The 20621-nt window shown below is 35.6% G+C and overlaps 1 long non-coding RNA gene across 1 annotated transcript; it reads right to left on the bottom strand.

Annotated features, from left to right (window-relative positions):
- Positions 1-17548: 17548 nt before the first annotated feature.
- LOC108767956 (uncharacterized) lies at positions 17549-18394 on the bottom strand. Its single transcript, XR_001940462.1, has 3 exons — positions 18333-18394; positions 17807-17879; positions 17549-17570 (listed from the first exon to the last, which is right to left on the bottom strand). It is a non-coding gene; the product is annotated as an uncharacterized LOC108767956 (long non-coding RNA).
- Positions 18395-20621: the final 2227 nt, after the last annotated feature.

The raw sequence follows: 20621 nt of genomic DNA, 5'->3' as shown, positions 1-20621 counted from the left end.
TGTTACTTTTATAAAAATTTTTTAATTAATTATTTAATTTTTTCAAATCTCTCTCGTGAGCTTCTATGCGTATTTTTCATGTAGGTCACTCAGTTCGCTATATGTATAACAATTTGCAACAATCCTCAGGGATATACAGTAGCGATTTTCCCGCGATAAATGGACGTGAAAGGCGGCGTAAAAGGACGAGTGGATAATCCAGCGGGTACCGCGTTTACACTGTAAACAACGTCTTGGTGTTGGAAAAATATTATTGTAACGGGGGTTGGCGGTTCCTCGTCTGAATCCTCGTGAAAGCGATACAGCAGTTTATATCCAAGCCAGGTGCCAACTTTCGGAGATAATGCTCAAGGCAATGAAGAAAGAAAATATAACGGGTAGCAGACAGCAGCGCGCGACTACCAACTATATAACCGACAACGTAATTACTACAAGTTGCTACATCAACGTATTTGTGTGATGCAGTAAAACCATTTTGCTGTTACATAACGTTGAAACCAACGCGGTGATTAAAAGCACGTGTAATAATTTATAAACCGCGCAATTAACTATCTTTATTATCTTTCCTTAACTCGCTTCTATACCAAATGAGATTCGAGCGAATGATTCATCATTCAAGGAGCGAGAATATAATTAGCGTTCCTATTTTGTCTTCGTTTACTTCGAACGAGAGAAAATCGATTTCGATGGCAGAGCAAGAACCAGCACGTGCTGTCGTTAACTTGAAGCAGATTCTCTCCAGATTTTTCTAAAATATAAATCCATTTTTCATTGGTAAAAGGTATGTTTTCTGGCGCTTTTTCTTGCATTTTCTCTGACCTTCAGAGTGCTTCACTTCGCTTTCACAATTTTATCGTCTTTTTTGTCTCTTAAATTATTATCTTAAAAATTATTATGGGAGTATTTCTTGATACACAATTATTTTAACGTAAAGGAGGCACGTCCGTGTCTCGCGCCATAGCTTAGCGCCGAGACACTACCAATGTCTACAGATAATTATTTAATATGTACAATATTGTACAATTTTAAGTCTAGGATACAAATTTTCTGAAAAATTCCGACAACATACAACATGAGTCAGAAAGACCAACTGTAATTTTGATAGAGTGCAACTTCGGTTCAGATTATAATATTTTTAGATTATCTTTTTTTATTTCGAAATTCGAAGATTTAGAAATGTATCTGCATGGACTATAATGCAGGTATATTTCTAAAAAAATCTTATATTATTAAGTCATAACAAAACTCTCCTTTTTCTTTTCTTCGCATACGGAGCAAGCAAAATTTCAGTTGGAAGATCTATGGTGTGTTCTAAGATTAATTAATGAGTGCATTCAGTACCGCTCTCTGAACGTTCAGTGAGCTTCTGCATCTATTATAATTGGTATATTCTGATTGGCATATTCTGTTAGATCCAAAAATATAGGCAAAACAGGTGTAAGAGCTCACTGAGCGTTTAATGAGCGGTTATAGTAGTGAACGCATCCAATTATTTTATACATGAAAAAAGAACAATTAACATAGACATTTAATTTTCCACTTATAAGAAAAAATATAACAACTAGAAGAAATAATACAATATCCATATTTTGGCATAAATGATGCCGCTATTGACCTATATTACTATCAGAACTTAATCGAAATATATTCCGATAACGCGCGTGAAAAATAGGTACGGACTTACATGCGGTGCAATTAATATAAATCTTATGACCGCTGAGGCGTGCGACAAATCCTCGCCATTAATTTCTTAGGCGTATTATCGTCAGATAATATTGCGAGCTCGGAGCGAGATACGAAAACTACTCCTCGGCCGGGTGTTCGGGTACGGAGGATGCTGCAAGCGTGCGGAGAAGTTGGAAGTTGTCCTGCTCTCTCGCTCTTTCTCGAAGTTACCCTTCTCACTCCTTATCGAGAAACTGCTCGGGGCGTGCTAACGAAACCATCGTAAGCAGGCACTTCGACAAATTCATAAAGTACAGTTCATAAAACGTGTACTTAAGGCGCGACGGGGAGCGAACGGGGGAGACGCGGAGCTCATAACTCCGGCGTGTTAAGTTGAGCGGATAAAACGATGGCGCGTGCAGCGCGCGAATTTTCTCAACGGCGTTCTCGAACATCGAGACGTGGGCGTGGTCGGGTGCAATCATCGATATATTTTTGTCAAAGTGAAAGAGAGAAAATTTTCGATCTTCGGCTCGTTATTAAGATTAAGTGGACTCTGGAGAATCCGTTCTCGGAACTAACACTGATTAAAATTAAGCTCCGGATTCGTCCTCTCCTCGAATAATCGCGACAAAGTGTTATGTACGATCGCCTTTCCGAGCATCGCCCATAGAAAACGAGTAACACCACCGCGAGCAAGATCGTTCGTGCAGTTTTCTGTTTCAACGTGCGGTAATAATCGCAATAATTTCTATCTTTAACCGCGGTATTCTCCTCCCCCTCCGATACTCCGTGTTGGATGCCCCGAAGAGCCTGAACAACAGACACATTTATTGTTAGACAACAAAGGCGTGATTCATTAATCGCGCGTATAGCAAACGGCACGCGAACATAATGACAGACAATGGGGCGCATGCAACTCGCACGTATATACGCCTCGTCGGAGGAGTCGATTGCGCGCTGTAAAATTCGTGGTTGCATCTCCGCGTAACAGGATCTGCGACGATGAATGCGACGCATGCACGAGACGCAGCGTTCATTTCTGGGAACTTCGAGTAACAAAGTAACAATAATCGTCCATAGGAAATTGTCTCTTTCTCTCTCTCTCTCTCTCTCTCTCTCTCTCTCGCTCTCGCTCTTCTTGTGGAGAAACGATATTAATTACCATTCGCCTTTCTCACAGTCGGAAGAGGCCCTGGCAATATTCGTCACCGGCGTGCAGTGGGGCCCCGGGGGCCCAAAAACATTTATACGGCACTCTCGCCACCAGGGCGTAAGCGAGAGAGATCGAGAATGTGTTAAAACGCATTCTAATGCGTGAATGCATGCGTGCTGGCCCGCGTGAGCGTGTGCACGATGCTTTAACAAGGGTCTGACAGGCTCGTTGCCGTTGTTATTTATCGGTTATGTCGGCGCATCTCCCATCTCGACGAGAGGAGCCTCCACTATCCTCTCCTCCTGCACTCCCCGTTTTCTCCGTCTTTCTCCCCTGCGTTCTGCAGTCTGCACCCCGATTCGCTCTTTCTTTCCATCTCTTCGTCTGCTGCGCTCACCCCTCGCGCAGACTCGCGCGTGTAAAAGTCGTACGCTCGTGTGCGCTGTGCATACCGCAACAGCGTAGTCGAGCGAGCTTCTACGCAAGGATCGGCTCCGTCGATGGTGGTTAACACGGGATGAGCAATGAGTACATAATTGGACCTACCGTAAAGATTTTACGCCACGAATATCTGTATTTGCACGAGGGTAAATTGAAGTCGTTGCCATCACGAGAGACTTCATCAGATGTTGATAAGAGTCTTTTTTTATGAAAAGATTTATTACGTATTGTGCTCGGTATTGTGTTTGGTAAATGCATCGCATTGCATCGTATTTATAGTATATAGTGTATAATTATATGTCTTCCCATAAGTTTTTTTCTTAAAAGAAGATTAATTTTATAATTCTTACATTGTAATTATGATCAAGAAGCTTTATCTTTCGTTTTTAAAATATTTAATGAGATGACAATCATTGATAAAAATAGTTTTCATAAAATTATCTTAAGATCGAGACGATCACTTTTCAGATATAATGCACTGAAAAAAATTATGTTATATATATATATATATATATATATATTTACAGTATTATTTTAATTGAAAATAATTTTGTTAATTCAAAATAACACTATTAATAAAACAAATAAAATTTTATTAAGGCAAGAGCATGATGTTTATTTTATTAATAATAATATTATTGAATATAACAAAATTATTTTTAATAAAAATAATACTGTTAATTATCATTTTTTTCAGTGTATATTTTGTATATTCGAGAAATGAATATACACGTTCCCTGCGTTGTTACGCCATTGGCAACTATACGTAGCTTATGGAGACAACGATGGTGGACGAAGCGCTTTTCTGCGGTGTAGATCGTTGTACTTCACGTTAGAGCGCGGATAGAGAAGGGTGGTTGGGGAGAAATGGGGACGAACTGTTAGTAACAAGCTCGTGTTAAAAACATAACCACTTACTTGAATGGGGTTAGAGTTTATTTATCGCGTGCTTCCCTCCCTCGCGCCCCATCCTCGGGGATAATTCGTCCGACGTATAGCTGCATGTCCGGGGAAGCTTAGATTATCTTTGGTAAAGCCGCCGCAACGATCGTCAAAACGTTCTCTCCGCCCACTGAGTGATTTCGGCACTTAGTACTAGCAACGATATTGGAGAATGACGGAATTATGACTTCCAGTTGGTCCCTCGGACGGCATCACGCTAATTTCGAAACTACTCGGTCGTAGATATGCCTGGTTTATTTTAGGAAGTTATTTCAGAGTAATAGTTATCAGATGATCTCTGTATAATCTATTATAAAATAATTAATATGATATTTTTTATGATCCTCTAGATCGAAAATTCACAATCAGAGGAAGAAAGAGAAGAAACAGCAGAGAGAGAAAAAATAATTATATCTCCCATGTCTTTTAATTTTGAAATAATTAAAGAATTAATTGTTCGGAATAGAAATAAAGATTCATTCTTTATTTAAAAAATTTTGCTAATGATGATTCTTAATTTCTACTTATAACAAAAAAACTTAATAAAAAGTATTGCTTTAACTTATTCATCTTTTTTTTAACTTTTCAGAGCTTTGGAATACAACTGTAATAAATTCATGTAGAAAGATATAATATTTCTTGCAAATAAAGTTTAACTTTCTACACAATTCGGCAACAATCGTTGTCGAATCACAGCTGCGTAAAAGGATGAAAAAAAAGCGGTTAACGTTGGCTGGACGGATTTATCAGGGTGTATCCCGCGAGAGATGTCTCGACAGCACGTTGACCGAGCACTCCCGCGGGAATGCGGCCGCTCATACATGCGAATTGGGAAAATTTTCACGCTGGAAGCGCGGATTGTAACAACAGCAATCACCGACCGTGGCTGTGGGAGGAGGAGGCTCGTTACGGTTTTAATCGTTTCATCAACTTGTTGTTATCGCGCCGAATGGCCGGCCATTTTACGGACGATCGGCCGGCGGTGGAGAGCAACTTGTTTTGTCCCCCGTGCGTTTTCAGGCCGATTCGCTTGTGGAATATGCTCGGCGATATTCCACGAGGGAAAGTTGAACGGAACAGCGAAGAAGCTACGAAGAATCGTAGTAATTGTAGCAAAAATTTTTTTTACGATCAGAAGTTCAATATTTTTACGTAGAAATTGTAGTTAACCCAGTAAACACTAAGTTACATGTAACGTATCTGTTAATTAGTTGTAATTTACCACTCTTAACAATATAACTGTAATATAACATTACGTGTATTACATTACAGTTTTATTATTGAATAGAAATTAAATTACAATTAACAAATATGTTATATATAATTTTGTGTTTGCTGCAGTGAAATGTATTAAGTGCTTTTCTGAAAGAATTTCTGATAAAAGTGATTTCGAAATTACGTGGGTAGTTTAAATATAAATGAGACATTTTTTTGTGAATACAAATTAATATTGGTAGACGTACTTATACTGAGTATGAGTGTCTGTTTACGCTATGCAGTTGTAAAAATTTTAATGCTTTTAATATTTTTGTTTGCAAAAATACTTGAACATATGAAACTCGATATTAATGAACACATTATTGTACAACGATATTCGATATTATTTATTTGGACATTGCAACAATGACTACAGAAACAACTGCGGCGAGTCTACAACTACTTAGGCCGAGAACAGATACCTCTATCTATCACTTAATGTAAGTACATTTACCAACATTGATTTGTATTCATATAAATTATATTTTTTTCACATACGTAATTAATGTAAGTTAATAGCAGTTTTATGAGGTAACATATTTTTCTAGATCTTATCTTGTCTACAATAATCTAAAATGTTTCAAAATTTGAACAGAAAAAATTTGGAGAATGCCAGCTCAAGAAAATAGATCTAGGATTAAGAATCCGTTATTCGGTCCCGTGCGTATAGATCGCTCAATAATCGTGGTTAATGGATCTGCGATGCATCGTTAATACGAGCCTATATAGTCCTAGGAACTTAACGAGGTCATAAATCGCGCGGGGCGTCCTTTTTTCCGGGAAAGATCGTGAATCTGCGCGCGGAGCTGGCCAACCGAGGTCGACATTCGATCTGTTTTCGAATTAGACGGGGAGGTAGTCGCTCGTAAAGATGGTGGTACGCGCGCGAGCACAACCGAGGTAGATCCTATCTCGTAAAATTATGTCTTTATTAGGCGGAATCTCTGTCCGATGACCATAACGGTTTCCCGAGTTGCGGGGTTACACCGCAGGTGTCTCTCGGTGGAACGAAAGCGAGAGGGATACCAGGATATTCAGAAAAAGATGGCAGAGCACGGATGGAAAATTCACGATCGTGGATCTTGATGATCAACTGAATCTTTTTATTAATTTAGATTCGTTGCTTTACAATATTGCTATCAGTCGAGAAGGAAAGATATGACACTTGGGTCTATTTCTATCAAAATATATTAACTTTAATTTCGGTTTGACTTACTTTTTATTTCCTATTTATAAAAATTTGAAAAAAAATAAAAAGTAAATTAAGCTGAGACTAAAATTAATTAACATTGATAGAAATGAATATTAGCTTCTTTGTATTTTTAATTTAATTAATATATATAGCTCAATATAAAAATCTACTAAATAATATTTATATAATATTAATTGTTGTGTCCTCGGAGCTCTGCTATTTCAGGCCCTCCTGGTGTGAAGGCAGCTGAAGAAATCGATATTGGAAAGAAGAAGATCAATTTCTACCAACCAACTGACCTTCCGAACCATTCCAAACAGAGATAAACGAGTTTTGTTCAGGCTATCGTCGCGCGCAAACGAATTACGTTTAGTCCCATTACATTTATTATTTTATTCTCTCTATTAACAAAGTTGATGTTCTTTACTCTGCGTGAATTATTTACGGGAGTGTGGGTTAGTGAAAAGCCGCAGAGATCCGCTTTTATGCAACCGTTATTTTGACGCAACAATGTCAATTATAATACGTTATGAATAATAATTTATTTATATAAAAACAAAAATTATATTTAAAAAATACGTCAAGTGTATTATTGAGTATAAATTTTACATTTTTTATATTATATATGAAAACTCTTATATATTTTATATGTATAAAAGAATTTTGTGTTTATTAAGTTTTCAGTACTTTACAATACTTTACAGAATCTTATTTACGCAAAATTAATTTTCTAAATTAAATATTTGTGATATCTCAGTTTTTCGCGTCAAATTTTCAAATGTTATTATTGATCATCCGTAATCGATAAACGACAATTGCATAATCGCGGCTGTCACCGTCGTATGGCATTAATACTTTGGAGGAGCGCGAAGATTTTACACGTATATGATTTGAATTAAGCCGATGCAGATCGCGGTTACTCAATCCTTCATTGACAGGCTAGAGCTACGAACGATCGAGGTAGAGTGAGATCTCCGTGGCGTTATTGATAAAGTATGACTAATCGGTAATCATGTTGTACACCACTGCCAATACATACAGTTGGCAGCAATATCCATCTTGCAACAGTTTTTTGCGAAGCGCTCGACGGAATAAAGTGGGCTCGTTTTGTTGGATTAAACGGTCCGCGATCTCCGCGGCTCAATTTATACGAGTGTTGCGTGGCTTGTATCCGTCAAGAATTGAGAAACAAGTTAATGGCGATGCGCGCGCAAAGATCTCGTAATAGATATTACGGCTTTCAAAAAGAAAAAGAAAATAAGATACACCGATACAAGCAGGGTATTCAAAATTGTATGCAAGATCCGAATCTCTGATGCAACACACAGGTACGTTAAGGATTGGCTATGACGAGGCCCTTCAGACAAATAAAGATGCCGATAAAATTGGGCAGATTTCTGGAATCAGATATATATCTTCATTACAGTTACTTCTCTCTAGATCTCCAAGCGATTTGAGTAGAATAAAATTTCTTTCAAACTATATATTCACGGTCGTTGATCGTTTTTAAGAGATCACGGTAGCTGATCGTAAATCTGTCGTTTTTCACACAGTACCGTTATTCCTTCGTGCGTTTTAGTCAGATAAGTGCTTCTTCGTCGAAGACTATTTTCTTCCTTTTGATTCTCATAGGAGAGAAGAGAAAAAAATATATATAACAGTATCCCAGGAAAAACTGTGAGATCAGTGAGCGATAATCGGTAAAATTAGGAAAGCTCCAGTACTGCATTTGTCACCTGTATACGACTAGTCCTTACTATATCTCCGAACAATCTGTAGTGAAAGTTGTGACACCAAAATCTAATCGTCTTCGCACTTCAATGTCGTCTAATAATTAAATTAAATTCCCATTTCTCCAAAAAGAAAAATGTGCAAAGTTGAACACTTTTGGAAATTGTTATTCAAATGAATAAGTCTTCCGTATTCTTATACGTATATTTTAAGTCGTAGAATCCAAAAATAGCCATGAAAATTACGCTTGTAACGGGGAAAATGTGGAAAGTGAAGGAAAATGGGAAAAGGACGAGAAATTGTTAAAACTCTCTAATGTAATCTTTTCACTCTTACTTTTACGCTTTCTTGTGTATTTTGAGTCATAGAATCTTGAGCCAGCTGTCTAAGGGTATTCACATATGAACAGGGCATGTAGAAGTTCCGGCCTGGCAAAATATCTCGAGAAATATAGTTGTAAAATAAAAAGTTTGAGATAAAAGTTGTAAGGCTTAAAAATTATTTTTTATCCATTTATCAATTTAACATTCGGTCACGTCGCCAAGGTTAGGTAAAAATATCTTGAATTTTTTGAATAAAAATCCTTATTTTTTATTACATAATCTTATTATTTCTTTTTTAGCCGTCCTTGAGATTTTTTCAAAATACTGTTTCACGTTTTTTTCCCCTTTTTTTATTTTTCACGTTTTTTTTTCATTCACAGTCATTTTCAGATTCTACTACTCAAAATACATAAAAATATGTAAGATTTATTCGTTTGAATATAACAGATAAAAAGATTAATTTTGCACATATTTCTTTCTTGCAATTTTGATATAGATAATTAATAAATTTCAAATTTTTTTAAGTATCTAAAAATTTAGCCAGATGCAGAAAATAATTTTACACTGTTAAATTCTTAATGTCAAATAAAAAAAATTTAATATATACCGTTAATTTAACTAAAATAATAGAGTTAAACAATTTAACTCAAGAAAATGTATTAAATATAGTTTATTATTAATTGTAAGTGCATACGTTAATATGAATGTTGTTTACTTTCAAACTAACTACAGAAATGGATTGATTTACATGCTAACACATGAAAGTTAAAAATAACAAAATGTTATTTAACTAAAGAGATTGGGTTATTTGATTACTCTATTGCTCCGTTGATATCAAACAATCAAACATATAGCTAAATTTTAAAACATATACCACGTCACAATTACACGATTGTGCAGATTTATAAACATAACGTTATATATTTTTTAGGCTTCTACGAGTATTTTCTTCAAAAAACTTATACGGTTTTACGGATTATCTCTATGTCTTGATGTATCGTTCAAATGTCGCTGCATCAACGTTTCGTGATAAAACATTATAGTTCACTTCATTACAGCATCGGACTACTTTTACAAGAAAATATGCAGTGTAAGAATTACCAATCTTGAATGACACACACAATATTACTTTAGCCTTTTATAATAAAATCATTTTAGATTAAAAATTTTGTAACTGATTGCATTTTATGATCTTATTAATATTACAGATATTAGTGCCTTAACGTTTATTATTGGTATTTATAAGGTTACACGCAGAAATATCCGAGAAAGCGACTCAATAATTAAGACAATTAATATCTTGTTTACCCAAGCAACTACGTGTTGACAACTTAATAGTAATTATAGCTGGGCGTTCTTATTTGAGAGACCTGTATAGTAAATATATGTATACTGGTCTCTTCGCGCGCTCACGAGGACGCTTATATTTTACAGCCGATGCGCAATTTACATACTATACAAAGTAATGCGAGTTATGCAAATTTTAATCGGCATAATATACATGCCCCGCCACCTGCGTGCTGGACACGCACCTTCCTTCGAACAACGATGCTCTACGCCATTGGCAAGCGAGCAATCGAAACGCCATTAGTACCCGATGGGCATTAAATGAGCGTGTTCTCCAAGCGGGTAGCCGTCTCGTTCGCGCGCGGTGGCTTCCACGAAAATTAACCACTCTTGCGTTGCATCGATCTGAAATTCATTAATTTTTGTCTGGATCGCGCAGAGATGCATGCATGCTGCAAACCAAACAGAAACGCTCACCCACGGTGTCCGCGCGCCATTAACGCTTGCCTTGTCTCAGAATCGAATTACGCGGTCGGTTTCCTACGATCGAGTATAAACTTATCGTTGCGTAGACTAACTGCGGTTAAAGTTAATTAATAAGTTAAGATATTAACATATTATATCATAAAGCGACCAATTTAGGAAACAGATTCATACTTTGCGTGTAAAATAGCTTTCGTAAAGTATAAATTTAAAGAGATAAGATCTTTAAAATTCGATAAAATCTTCTATATACAATAAATATATGTATTAATTAATTACAACTGTAATTATGCGTTTGCACGGGATAGACCTTCGGGATATATACTGCCGGGCATTCTCATTATCGGATATCTACGTGATTGACGATAAGAGCCATCGAGAGTCCAATAATCACGCGTTACTCACGAGATCTCGGTGGTGACCTAATCGACTTATCTAAATTAATGTAAATCGTCATTTTGTCAGCGAGTACAATCTGTAACGGCTGGTCGATACAGGGCGGGAGAGAGTGTGGACTGTAAGTATAAATATTTCTTAATAGGCAAGCAGATAAAATCACCCTTCCCCCGCGACTTCTCGCCTGGCTGATTCATACGTGTCGCTGAATGAGCATGTTTTTCCTAGGACATTACGTTTCGTCTCCAGGCTATAAATCGAGCGATAATGCTGATAATGTCACCGAATTGAACGCAAACATTCCATAAACACAAATTACAAGTCGGAGGACAGTTATGCGGGTTAACGATTCGTCAATTTGCTCGTGTCTGAGACGAAAGTTTAACTAGTTCACGGAAAGAACAGTTTTGCTCAACTATCTATCTAAAAATTTAGCTATAAATATAGATCTAAAAATAATGTTGTTAAACTATTAAAATATTTGTTAAATTATGTAGAATACCCAAGCTGATTGCTAAAATATCAAAATATTTTGCAGCATTACTCATCATATTTGAATTTCCTATATAATTATTCTGAGAATCCAACGAGATTATTTTCAAATCTAAACCTATTAACTAAATTTTTTAATATTTCAGCAAAATTCTCATTGTAGAAAAAATTTTCGTGAATCTAATCACGTAAAAAACGACGGCGATATTTTCAAGTAAATGAATCATAAATCATGATAACATTAAAATGAATTGTAATGAAACGAAAAATGAGAACTTTAGTAATAATTTTGGAGTCATTTTAAAGTTGTTTTGATGACTTGTGTTCTGCTTGGGTTTGGCATCGTTTGACAAAGCAACTTATTGTAATTTTTAAGATTATTAGGTCATCTAGCCGCAGAAAATATAAAGTTTTACATCATAAGCTGTCTTGAGGAATGTGAGAATTGGAAATAATGACGTGGAACGATTGATACAAATTAGCTAATATATTCCGGTTACTCTAAACTAAACTAGTTTCTTTGATGTATATTATACGAGCTGCTGTTTTACAAAGTATATTAATATTCTGAGAAATCGTATGATTAAACATAATCTCGAAGTAAGAGATTGTCCAATCTAGTTTAAGATAGTGTAAAGAAAACTTGTTTTAGAAATAGGAAGTATCAGTTTTCTTACAAATCGCGTGTAAAGAGCTAATAGCTATTTCATGACGAATCGGCGGGGCGACATGAGCAAAGTGATCGCGCCACTTCAAATAGACCCGGCGTGTAATTCATTCTGTATAAATAAACAGGAATATTTTACATAATTGCGCGGGAAACTCGTTATCGCGGCCCGATAATGATAGCCCCGCGCTAGTCGCTATAATTTAGAACGCTAATAATTAGACTGATAATTACTAAACCCAGCTCGCTCGAGCGCAAGATTTACCGGCGCTCCTGAACGATCTGTCGACACGACCAAAAAATGCATTTTAATATATCGTAACGACGTATCGATTAGCATGGCCGAAGGGAATGCACAGAAAAAATTAGCGATATCCGCTCTGTAACCTAGAATTAGACGCATTTAATCGCCGCTCGTTAATTACGGAAACCACAGTTACCCCGAGCAACAACATGATGTTTTCGCTAAGTTCCATAATTCGCGTGTATATCATTCCGATGGTTGTTCTCAATTAGTTCAAACGCGGTGGATTTTATAATGTATTCTACAGAATTCTCATGATGAATTTTGTTTGAAACGATTGCGGTTCGACATCTTTAGAATATTTTCTACATCCTTCTGAAAAGTTTCTATTTAAAAAATACAAATTTTTATTATTATACTTGATTGTATTATGTATTCAATTTATTTTGTTAATCGAGAAGCACGTGTATGATCGAGATAACGACTTTCTCCTATCAACAAATTAAATTGGGCACGCAGTTGCAATTTAATGTCGTATTATCGCGCCGTAGTATCACCATGTATTAGAGCTTGATAAATTAATCGACCAATGAGAATAGATTAATAGAAACCCCGTCACGGTGTTGCCCGCAGCGGGTATCCGCACCTCTTTTCCGTGGCTCGTAGCACACGTTGTTATTATTATTCATAAACCAGTCTATTCTACCCTAATCGAAATCAAGACGCGCCATTAAATTCCGGGGGCCGCGCCCTTTAATCGTCACCCGACAGCGTTACGGGCACGATTTGTCATCCACGAAATTGAGTCGCATCTGCAGAGAGACGCGCGCGTCCGTGATGCTGCGCTTCCGATGACTTACACGAATGCACGCGCAATACACAAACATACAATATGAAAGCTTGCGCGCATGTTGAAACATCCATGAAACGTTACTATGGGGTTGCATACGGATTCGCGACTCTAATACTAGCGCAGGATTCTCGAGGGCGATATAATGCTCGCTGTCGAGTATATACGGGCCACGGACCATTAATATATGGCTGCTGGGGCTATTGTTGCGAATTAGGTGCCATTGAACGACGCATTGTCGGTGACGCCGGGGAGTCCGACGGAGGATGCAACGTGCCCCGCGTACTACCAACCACGTTTTGATAGACTCCGTAAGTGGAGGACCCCCGCCCCCTTTTCCCACGCGCACGAGTCCCTTTATGTCTGTCTGATACACTTCTTCGCCATGCTGTTATAAGTGAGCATGAAATGGCTAAGAGATTAATTGAGCTGAAAAATTCTTGAAGCATCTGTTCAAAGAGATATTTCAATTAGCCTCTCTGTTTAACTTTTCTCGCATAAAAATCCGATAAAAAAAATACAAAATCTAACATAAATAACATATAATAATATATAATAATAAAAGATTTAATATGATATGTATTAAATAATGTATAAATTTTAATTAAAGAATTGTATAATCAAACTAACAAAAATATATAAATAAGTGTATAAAACATAATAGAATGTTTTATATATTATATAAATTATATATTATATATTATGTATTATATTTATTATGTTTTATACACTTATTTATATATTTTATATATTTATATAGTAATAAAATTTATTTTATATAATGTATACTCACATTTTTACTTTTTTATTAAGCAGTAATATTAAAAAAATATTTTATTGAATGCTTGATATAACATATAAAACGTATAACATAAAAAGATTAAAAAGCATTATTAATTTTTCTGAGGAAACGTCCATAAATGTTTTAAACAATGTATAAATAATAATGTTTTTTATCTTATTGGAATTGGAAAATTTCAATTCATTTTTATTAGTATACTACAGAGCTCTAAATTAAACATCAATTCTAGACGGATTATATTGACGTTTTTGGTGTAAATATTTAATTGCCACGATTGCGGAGAGTTGCATTAACTTTATTTGAAACAAAAATATATACAGCTTTGGAAAATTTCTTTTTATTGAAAAATAAAGGAAATGGTTTTGGATGAAGTTTATTCTGCTAGACTTGGGCTGCGTTCGATACAAGATTGTATCGAGGCGCTATCAGTCGGGAGAATCGAGAACCTTGATATAGTTGAATAATCAGTAGATAAATGGTATAAATAAACGGATGTGCAAGAATAGAGACCATGGACACCGACTATTAACTATTATAAATGACATTCTTACAGGAATTCACGTCCTTATTAAGATTTAAGCGATTAAGGCCCGATTGCACCAACGTTATTTTGACTTTAAGCGAAGTTTTAAACTCTCTCCCTTTTTAAAGCCGAGAGGGAGAGATAAAGTTTTAAGCCTCGCTTAAAGTCAAAGTAATATGTTAGTGCAATCGGAACCTAAGAATAAGAAACTGATTATATACTATTAATTTTATGATTTATTAGTTTCATACATTGAAAAAAAATATAGTTAATTTTAATAAATGTTTAGTTGAATACATGCCAACTAAACATTTATTAAATATAAAGATATATTTATTTGATACAAGAAATGTTAATTTGATTTAACAATTATTTTTTTTACTAAACAAATATTTATTTACTGTAAGTAAATATTTAGTTGGCAGTATTGAACTAAATATTTATTAAAATTGACTATATTTTTTTCTCAGTGTAGATATATATACACTGTTCAAAAAATTTATGGCATAGAAAAATTGTGGGCAAAAATTGGCCAACTTTGGCTAACAATAACTTTGCGAAAAATTATCGTAGGATAACATTTCTTTTTTTTAAATTAAAGCTTGAAATCTCTTCTTTAAGGCGCTATGATCAGATTTTAAGTTTGATGCACCCCTGCTATTGTAACTCTCAAAAATGTGAGGGTGTGTTTGTCATATTGAAAATTGCAAAGTTTAACGGAATGCACGGACTTTGTAAAATTTTTTTAGGCAATGCTATATGCAGCGACATAAAGTTTAAACTTTCCTCTTTAATTTAAAAAAAAAACGAATCGCTGCGATTTTTTTTCGCAAAGTTACAGCACCTTAAAGTTACCCTTGTATTTTTTACATGTATCGACATTATCATTACCTGATATGCACCTATACATACGACGAGATTGCTGTCGGATTTTGCACAGCGTGTGTGTGCGTAAATTTCAGTACGTTCTTCGGATGGTATATATACAATACAAATATGAGTAGAAAGTGTTATCAAACAGTACTATTGCACATAAATATTGAGAATGATTGTCACGGACATTGGCGACATTCGGTACAGTATAAAATTTAAACTACTCCCACGATATAGCGCGCTGGGTGCGAGATTAGCGCTCTGAGTGCAGAGACTGCTATTACTAGATTCACACTGCATCCGTACGACACTCTGCAATGGATTTTGCTTCGTATCATCGGAATCCTGTTTTCTGATTGGTTGCAGAGCGTCGAAAGACGCAAATCGGACGCAGTATGAATCCAGCATATGAGTCGTCGCATAGGAAGAAGTTTTTTCTTTATGCAGGATAACGCATGGCCGCATACCGCAGCCACTACTAGCGAGTTTTTGGTGAAAAGTCCAATTAGACTTCTTCCACATCCTGCAATGAGTCCTGATTTGAACCCCATAGAACACATATGGGACATAATGGCTCATAGATTACGAAATTTGGCAAGACAACCGGTTAGTCTCGAAGACTTATCGCAAATCCTAGTTCAAATCTGGAATGGATTCCGCAGGAAGAAATTAGGGCTTGCATTAATATGAGGAATCGGCTGCAAGAAGTAATCGAGCAACGCGGAGACAACACGCGTTATTGAAATTTACGCACACACACGTTGTACAAAATCTGATAGCAATCTCGTCGTGGTGCAAATCAGGTAATGATAATGTCGATACATGTAAAAAATACAAGGGTAACTTTAAGGTGCTGTAACTTTGCGAAAAAAATCGCAAAAACTCGTTTTTTTTTTAAATTAAAGAGGAAAGTTTGAACTTTATGTCGCTGCATATAGCATTGCCTAAAAAAATTTTACAAAGTCCGTGCATTCCGTTAAACTTTGCAATTTTCAATATGACAAATGCACCCTCACATTTTTTAGAGTTACAATAGCAGGGATGCATCAAACTTAAAATCTGACCATAGCGTCTTAAAGAAGAGATTTCAAGCTTTAATTTAAAAAAAGAAACGTTATCCTACGATAATTTTTCGCAAAGTTATTGTTAGCCAAAGTTGGCCAATTTTTGCCCACAATTTTTCTATGCCATAATTTTTTTGAGCAGTTTATATGTTTAAAACTTAATAATTTTAGTCTGAGTTTGATTATCAATAGAGATGATAATCAAACTCAGACATTATAAAATCTCAGTTTTAAATAAATATCGAGTATTATTGAATTTTATAACTGTGGAAAAAAAAAGTTGTAATTCTGCAGCAATATATGAGATACTATACTATTACAAGTGCCATGCATAATTATTTATGCAGCATTTATATAATAAAAAAATCATGAATTTAATTATGTATTATTCAAATATTTCTGTTAATAATTAACAAATTTATATCAATTGTCAATAATGATATCGTTCTTCAATTATACCTGGACTCTCCGGATCCTATCGATAGTCACAAAAATTTATCAAAGCCGTCTCTGTTAATAATTATATCTCATCGGTGATTAACTCAGTAGATTCATTTTCGATTTAGGAACTACATAGTTATGTATTGGCACGATTTACATTAAATCCAAAAACTTGAAAAAAACAATTTTAATAATTTTATAAAAAAAGCAATTTTGATAGCAATTTTATAAAAAAAAAAACAATTTTAATAGCAACTTTATAAAAACATTAAAAGCAGCTTTATAAAAAATAGTTACTTGACATGCTTTTTAATTGTGTTTTATAAGTATTTAAAGAAAGATTCTGGAAATATTTGTAACAAGAAAAAAATTAATAAAATTTTATGGTTTTTATGCATAAACAATAATTATGGAAATAAATATGAAAACATTTATGATGTCATCTTTTGCTGAAATACTAATTTTAAAAGTTATTGAAAAATGTATTATATTTCTCTTTTTAAGTGAATAATTACAATTAGGAAATACGTAGCTACGTATTGGTGATAAGATCGCGTTTGGATATGGATCGAGTTTTTTGCATATGTGCAGTGGATTCATTAGCGAAATATCGACGATATTTTGCGCGATATTTAAACGTTATTAAAAATAAATAAAAAGTTACTATAAGTTTTGTTTACTAGTTAAATGCGTCGTGACGGCACGCGTCTCGAAGCCGATCTGTCCTGTGTCTGTCATATTCTATAAATGAAAAGTGAACGATATTAATATGATGAAGTGGCTTTGTTTCTTGCATGATCAATTTCATGCGCCAAAAGCAATGCAGCAGTGTTACACGTCATGATTTTCGATCGAACGAGTATTGTGAAATATATGATTCGAACAGTGTATGCATACCGAATCTTCTGTATGTATATTACGCGATGGTCAATTATTGCAGTAAATGATAACAAATACAAAGTTATAGGTTCGCTTACCAATTAAATGACTAACAATCCCACTCGTGACACTCGTTCTGTAGCTGATGAATGTCCACCGCGTCAACGTATTCTGTAAATGAGAAATAAACACTATTAATATAGCGAAACGGCTTTATTTCCCACACTGTCAACTTCGCACGTCAAGAGCGACGCGACGGCAGGCTGCGCGACGCAATGCGTGTCCTACTCTTGGCGAATACCGAATTTTATATATAATTACGTGATAATTAAATATTAAAATGAGTGACACAAATTCAAATTTAATATAAATTTCGATTACCTCTTGATCGAATCGCGTTGCTATTTGTTTCGAAACCGGTTTATCTCGTATTCGCCGCGTTTTGAAAATATAACGTAAATGTCAAGCATGGCGAAGCGGCTCGTCTCTCACACGATCAACTTCACGCGCCAAGAATGACGCGACAGCGCGACGGCAATTAATGCGCGTCCTGCTCTTGGTGAATACCGAATCTACAATTATGCGTTTTGAAATACCACAATAAGCGACAAATACAGATTTAACGTTATCACTTGATCGATTCGCGCTGCCACTCTCGGAGCCGGTCCGTTCCGTGTTCGCCGTCGGCGTCACTTTTGGCGCGTGAAGTTGATCGCAATTCGCGCGCTGGAGACGAAGCGGCTTCGGGTGCGTTCCGTTTCTCGCATGATGCGCATAATGCATCGTTTATCCTTGTTGCTCACCAAACGTTAAACAAGGACAATGGATGCATCATGCACATCATGCGCGATACGGAACGCACCATTCGTCTCCAGTGCGCGAATCGCAATCAACTTCATGCGCCAAATGCAACGACGCGGTCGCGCTAAGTATACGTCTTAATTTTCGGCTGAACAATTATTGCGAAATACGCATGCAACTGAATTATCATCGTATAAGTATTGACTATTACGCGTATATTTAAATGTTATGGGAAACTGATCATATTGCGTCGCATAATATTATTTAGATTGTAAACGATTTAAATATTTCAATCATTCTCAAGATATATGTGAATCACAATCTTAATAAAGCATACAAAAGAATTATGGTATATACTTACAGCCGTAAACAATTTTTAAATTTCACTTTATATGAATCAAGATTGAAAGTTACTTATTTACACTAATATAAAGATTTAGCGCGCGTAACACATACAGAGATTAATAATATAAAATTAAATTGTTTTTATAACACATAAGACATTTAAAAAGAACTTGAAATTCTCGGATCTTGAAATTTTCAGATGTTCAATATTACCTGTGAAAATATTCATAAATTAATTAATATAATAATTATTAATTTTACCTCCTTGACAAATTCCAACGATTTCTTTGAACAATTTCTCGTCAAATTTCGCTTTATGTTTCGGTAGAGATAAATGATCTGGTTCTGGAAAAAATCATACAATACAAGAAGGATTACGGTTACATTCAGTTACATTTTTTTTGTTCTTTATGAAAATCGGTAACGCATTCATGATGTGCCGCGGCTCGAAGTGAAACGTCGACGAGTCGCTTTGCGAAAGTGCGCGGCTAGAGTGAGCGATTCAGATCGATCTTTTGAAGAATCGATCTTTTTTATTTTAATTTTCGGTTTTTTTGGATCGATTTTCGTGTCTCGGTTAAATTCACAGATCGATTCTTTCACGGAAAAATCGAATCGAAAATTTCGATTTCGATAGCGAGCGGCGCGAATGTGCTGCTAGAGTATAACTAGAGTTTCTAGAGATAGTGCTCGGGGCTGAAAGTCCATCACTTGATATGTTTTCTGTTCCTGCACTAGACTGTTCTAGAACTCTTTTTCTCGCTTTAAATAAATATCAAATGTATTTCTATCTCACTCTAAGTTCCAAAAGTGTACACTAGTTTAGCCACAGAAAACAGACCTACTGATTCAGGGTGCAAACCCATGCAGCGGAATTGCGTAACGCGGAACGAGAGCAGAACCAATCACAAACATTCCTCAGTTTTCGTTACGCGACTTTGAATTCCTCCATCTCCATGGAGCGGAATGAGCGTAAACGGAATGAACAGCAAATCCATGCATAATCTTTTAAATAATGGTTGTGTTCAGCAGAGAAAACAGTTTTACACACACACAACTGTTGTAAAATTCTTTAATTTTATTGGTTTTGCCCTTAGTTCCTCATTGGATCTAAATGTATAAACCAATCATATTCAAGAATTTTACAACAGTAAAGCTGCAAAGCTGCTTTCTCTACTGAACGCACCCATTGTTTTACAGAGAAAACGGAAGATGCCGAGACGCCGGGATAAGGTAGCTTCTCAAGAGGACAACCAGTTAGAACGTCCGCCGAGAAGATCACGGCGGATTCGGGCTCGAACCAAAGGAACTTGCTGGATTCACACTGCATCCGATGTGCGTCGTACGACGCTCTGCAACCAATCAGAAAACAGGATTCCGATAGATTTTGGTTCGTATCATCGGAATTCATCAACTGCTCAGAGAAAAAGATTTCTTTGAATGTAATAAATTTTATTGTATCCAAATAAAAATTTGTTATTTGGAATGGTCCAAACAAACCAATGGTGCGATTGTTTGAATTTGAAACAATGTACGAGTATATCTTTGTCTTAAATACATTATTTGTTTGACAACAGATAATATCTATTTTCAGTATTCGCGTGATCAACTGTACGACACAAACATAATTGATGTAGCACATAGCCCTGCTCGTTTAATCCTGTTGTTAAACGTATAAAGCCATTGTTTCCATATTTTCGGTCAAAAAATGATTGTTCTAAGAAAGCAATTATTTGCATGGAATAACCGGGAGGATCCCGTTTGCCT

This window comes from Trachymyrmex cornetzi, unplaced genomic scaffold (genome assembly GCF_001594075.2).
Source record: "Trachymyrmex cornetzi isolate Tcor2-1 unplaced genomic scaffold, Tcor1.1 scaffold74, whole genome shotgun sequence".
NCBI lineage: Eukaryota > Metazoa > Arthropoda > Insecta > Hymenoptera > Formicidae > Trachymyrmex > Trachymyrmex cornetzi.
This window is presented reverse-complemented; position numbering and strand designations above follow the sequence as displayed.